This window comes from Mesoplodon bidens, assembly GCF_964165515.1.
Source record: "Mesoplodon bidens genome assembly, chromosome: 7".
In the NCBI taxonomy this organism is placed as follows: Eukaryota; Metazoa; Chordata; class Mammalia; order Artiodactyla; family Ziphiidae; genus Mesoplodon; species Mesoplodon bidens.
Window position 1 is genome coordinate 79,825,306 of NC_138164.1, and position 6,000 is coordinate 79,831,305.

The window sequence follows — 6,000 nt, forward strand, 5'->3', positions numbered from 1 at the left end:
GAAAAAGTAAGGCTTCTTTGAAGTTCTGATTGAGGAGTAGCAAAAGCCCATGTGTCCTCCCTATCAACATGCAGCTAGGCAACTCTGTGGTAGTATATTCTGTGGAAAACTGAAGCTGAGAGACTGAACTCAGGACGCTCAGCGGAGGATGGTAGTGAGATGCTTGGCTGAAAAGATGATTAAGTCCTGTATTGAGATGGTGGAACCACATGATGGAAGCAGACTGGAATTACTGGGAGGGCAGCAGCCCTGGAGAGCAACTGGACCATAGGAGATCTCATATGAGCAAGGAGTAAACTTTCATGTGATAAGTAACTGAGACCTTGAGGGCTTTTGGTCCTTTAATTTAGGTCAGTTGTGGATATGGCACTGCAGACAAATAAGGGAACTCTGAAAAGTCTCTATGAAGACAGTAGCCTGGCTCATATTGCTATTTTAAATTTTAGAAACTGAAATTTTCCTTATTACATTTCAGGGATATCACAATCTCTTCCTGGCAGACACACGCTCCAAATAGCCTAGGATAACAAAATTGGGGGTTTTGAAGGAAAAGAAACAAAAATAAATTTCAGAAAATATTTCTTCCACTACACTCCTTATGTTTTCACTTCACTTTTACACTTGAAACAAAATTTCCTTTGCCCAATATAGAGAAGCAATGTTAAAAATACAGTTTAGTTTTACCAGTACACTGGTTCCTAAATTAGCCTCCTTGACCTAAGTAGGCATTTCTCAAAAGAAGATATACAAATGGCCAACAGGCACGTGAAAAGATGCTCCACATCGCTAATTATTAAAGAAATGCAAATGAAAACCACACAGGGGTATCACCTCACACCTGTCAGAATGGCCATCATCAAAATGTCTACAAATAATAAATGCTGGAGAGGGTGTGGATGAAGGCGAACCCTCTTACACTTTAGGTGGGAATGCAAATTGGTTCAGCCCCCATGGAAAACTGTATGGAGGCTGCTGAAAAAAACTAAAAATAGAGCTACCATATCATCCAACAATCCCATTCCTAGGCGTATATCTGGAAAAGACGAAAACTCTAATTCGGAAAGATACATGCACACCAGTGTTCATAGCAGCCTTATTTACAATAGTTAAGACATGGAAACCAACCAAGTGCCCCTCAACAGATGATTGGTTTAAGAAGAAGTGGTACCATGGAATATTACTCATCCAGAAAAAGATGAAATATTGCCACTTGCAGCAGCATAGATGGACCTAGAGAATATCATACAAAGTGAAGTAAGATAGAAAAAGACAAATATATCACTTACATGTGTAATCTCAAAAACAATACAAGTGACTCTATATACAAAACAGAAACGGACACACAGACATAGAAAACAAACTTGTGGTTAGCCAAGGGGAAAGGGAGCAGGAGAGGGATAAATTAGGGGTATGGTATTAACAGATACACACTACTGTACAGAAAACACATAAGCAACAAGGATTTGCAAAACAAAACAAAACAAACAAAAACAAAACAAAGAAAACCCACAAGGATTTGCAATATAGCCCAGGGAACTTTACTCATCTTGTAATAACCTATTATGAAAAATAATCTGAAAAAATACGTATATAACAATCACTTTTCTGTACACCGGCGACTAATACAATATTGTAAATCAAGTATACTTCCGTTAAAAAAAATTTAGTCTTCTTGAAAGGATCAGGAACTGGTGGTAATGAAGGGGGTTCATCAAGCAATTCTACTGAAAATTCTTTTTTATTTCAAATCAACCGGCACACTAAGTTTGGATACTCACAATCTGGACCACTCTTCTCAGGAAAAGATGCCTAAATCCAGCTGTTCTTCCATGTCCATTAAATTTTTGCTGTACTTAATCTTGGAAAAACAAGGGACATTGACAATGACAATTACATAGAGGCAAGGATAGAGCCACCTTTGTTCTCACTGCCACGATCTCTCCTAGGTCTCTCTCCACTTCTGAGAAATAACAATCACGAGTGGAGTGTATATTCATCAAGTTTGTAGACAAAAGGCTACGAAACCGAAAGTAGTATGTCGTGTTGGTTTAACAACTCACCCCCACCATCACCTTTTAGAAAAGTCAATATTACAGTTACAAGATCTAAATATTTTCCTATCTATAGTTCCTAGTCAGTTCAACAAAGTCAACTAGATCTCTGTAATTTAATTTTATTTTATTCACTCTGCTGATGATGAACAATAGGGTCATTTCCAAATCTTTGTTATTTCAAACAATGCTTTAGAGAACAGCTTTGTATATAGGATTACTGGGTTGTATTTATGTTCACTTTTAATTTTTAGGAAAAGCCGCTTGACCTCCAATTTCCACCTCTATTGGCAGTGTGGGAGAGTTCTGGTTTCTCCATATCTTGACCCACTTTTTTATATTGTCAGACCTAATCAAAATGGGCAGAGAATAGCTTCTCTGATTGCTAGGGATCCTGCACATCTTCTTGTATTTATTGGCCATTTGGATTTCCTCTTTTCTGAGTTACCTATTCTAAAGCTCTGCCTACTTTTTTTGGTTTGACTATTTTTTGTTGCTGTTATGTAGAAGTTATGTGATATTCAGAATACTAATTCATTGTCTATTTCATGTGTGGTGACAAACTTCTCCTAGACTGTAATTTCTTTTAATTTTTTATGTCATTGTATTAGTCAGGGTTCTTCAGAGTAATAGAACCGATAGGAGATATATGTATAGCTCTTAGTAGGGGAACTCATTCATTTGGTTATGGAGGCTGAGGAATCCCATGATGTGTCAGCTGGGCCATCAGCAAGATGGAGAATGGGGACTATGGTTGGGTCTGGGTTCCAAAGCCTGGGAACCAGGAGTGCCCATGTCACATGCTCCAAAGCAAGAGAAGACGGATGCGTCTGCTCAAGCAGAGAGTAAATTCACCCTTACTCTGCTCTTTTGTTGCATTTGGGCTCTCAGTGGTTTGGGTGATCCCAGCTGCAGTGGTGAAGGCGATCATTACTCAGTCTACTGATGCAAGTGCTAATCTCTTCCCGGAACAGCCATGCAGAACACACAGAAGTAATGCTTTAGCAGCTATCTGGGCATCTCTTTGCCCAGTCTACCTATGAAATTAACCATCACAGTCATTACTTTGGAATCATTTAAATATATCAGACATTCCCATCATGGTGCTTTTGGTTCTCTAAGACATTGTTCCACCCTGAGTTCATAAAGACATTCTTCAATATTTTCTCTTAAACTTCTGTGTTGTATCCGTCTGTAATGCACCTCAAATTTATTTATGTAAGTGGTATGCGGGCAAGCTCCAGTTCTACCCCCCAAAATAGTACCAATGCCACTACCACATATTGAATAACCCATCCTTGCCCATTGGTTTGGTACCGTACCTCCATCATAGGCAGACTCCCACATATCCATGTGTCTGTGTCTGGCCTCTCTATTCTGTACGTAGATATATTTGTCCATTGCAGCTCAAATATCACAGTTCGGTAGAGGAGAAGTCACCCCTCTTTGTTCTTCTTTTAAGGAATCATCTTGGAGATTCTTTTTTTTTTTTTTTTTTTTTTTTTTTTTTTTTTGGCGGTACGCGGGCCTCTCACTGGTGTGGCCTCTTCCGTTGTGGAGCACAGGCTCCGGACGCGCAGGCTCAGCGGCCATGGCTCACGGGCCTAGCCGCTCCGCGACATGTGGGATCTTCCCGGACCGGGGCACGAACCCGTGTCCCCTGCATCGGCAGGCGGACTCTCAACCACTGCGCCACCAGGGAAGCCCTATCTTGGAGATTCTTGCTTGAATACTTCCCTACTTAGTAGATCTGTCACCTTGAGCAAGTTTCTTAATATCTCCTTGATGCGGTTTCCTCATATGAGAAATAGGGTTCATAGGATTTCCCTTATAGGGTCACTATGAAGATAAGGCATAAATAAATTCTTCTATGCAGAGTGCATTGAACAGTGTCTGGCATTAGATAGTCATCATATATTAGCTTGTCTTTTTTTTTTTTTTGCGCCAACGCGAGGGGGCCCGGGTACATCCTAAGGGCCCGGATGCGAGTCAGCCGCCAGGGCACGACACGGGGTCTCACCACCAGAGGCCTCCAGCGCAGGGGCGGACCCGCGGCACCAGGACGCAGACTGGCCTCCTCGGCCCCCCACAAGGAGCCCCCTCGCTGGGCTCCGGACCACCACCGCCAAACACCAACGAGCCGCGGACGGCCCGCGACAACACTCTGCCGCGCGCACAACGGCCGCCCCGCGGGCCCCACACACACCTCCGCCGGGCCCGACTCCCCTCGCCTCCGGAACCGTGAGCACTCCACCCGGGGACGCCGCCGGCCGAGGCGGCCGGGGGGGCGACACCCTCACGTGGGCGAGGCCGTTTCGGTCCCAGACAGGTAAGGGGGCGCGGAGGGGTGGGGGCGGGTGAGGGCCGGCGGTGACAGGGAGGTGGCGTCACGCACAGACGGCGCGGGCCGCGGGGCAGGGGCGCGGAGCGCTGCCCAGGGACAGGAAGGGCCGAGACACGACCAGGCCACCAGGAAAACAAACGCGGGGTCCCACCGCCACACACAGGAGGGCGGTCCCACGACGCCTGAGATGCCGGCCGGCCCCAGCCACCCTGGGGCCTCCCACGACCCGGCCCCGCCGTCAGGGCCCGCGTGCGACGGTCCCCTCGCGTGGCACGGAGGGACCCGTCCACCCAAACTCACCCCTCCGTCCTTGCCAGATACGCCTTCATCTAAGTCCAACCCCCGGGGCTCGCGCCCCAGGGTAACGCTCCCGAGCGAGGCAACCCGCACCCGCCCACACACCGCCACCGGCTGCGACTCGCGGTGAGGGCAGGCGCGAGGGGCTCCTCGTGGCTCCGGGACCGGAAAGTCGGGACATCCGGACGTCCCCGCCCCCTTGGGCTCTCCACCGGGGTCACCGCACGCGCACGCACACGCGCACGCGCGGCCCCGCGCCTGACGCGGGCCTGGCTGGACCCTCCCCTGACTCACAGCGCGGGAGGCGCTGGCCGCCATAGGCAAAGAGCGGCGCTCGGACCCGCCGCGGAGCCGGCGCAAGCCCTCCCGCGAAGGGAAGGGGCTGTGCCCACGTGCTCTGGCAGTCACCATCGTGGCCGCTGCACGCTTGGGAGGGGCAGCGTCTGGGGCGTCCGGTACCCCAAGGCTCCCTCTCGGATCGCTAGAGAAGGCTTTCTCACCCAGGGTGCGTCATCCCCCGCCCACCGTCTCTCCCCTTTGGGCCCACGGAGGTGCTCCACGAGCCGCCAAGTCCATGACTGGGCGGGGTGTGGGCGGGGGGTCTGCGGTATGGGTAAGCACACGGCCCACAGGAGCTTTCGTGGCCACAGCCGGGGGCACAACCTCTGCCGCCCCCAGCCTCGTCCATTGGGCTCCGGAAAGAGGGAGCACGCCCGAGAAGCTCGACAGACCCCCTTCTCACAGGCCCCGGCCCAACACGATCGCACCCACGTCCCCGTGCGATCCCCCCCACAAGGGGGGGCGGCACACGTGGCGTTCGCCTGGCCACAGTCAGTCCCCCCAACAGCACACCGTGGGACGACGACGAGGCGGCACCTGACCCCACCGAGGGAGAGAAACAGAGGCACGCCTCCCTTTACCGTCTCGACCCCCCCAAGAGAGCCACTCACAGGACACACCACCGCGGCGGGGACCCGAGGAGCACGCTGGGAAAAGGGAGCGACACCACCGCTCGGCCTCCAGCACCTGAGGGATGACCTGGAGCACTCCAGGGGCACCACAGAGGACCAAGCAAGGTAGGCTCACGCCCCGGCAGGGGCGCGCAGCACAGCGGCGGGACAGCCCCCCACCAACGCGGGGAGGACCACTCGGGAGGCACACGCCACGGAGGCGAAGCAAGAGTGCTGAGTCCCAGGACCACGGCCCCGCCCACGCCGTGAGGCAGTGGGCGGGTGACCGAGGGTCAGGGCCGGAGACCACCACCCCTGCCTTCCACACACCCCTTGACAGGCCGGTAGGGCGTGACAA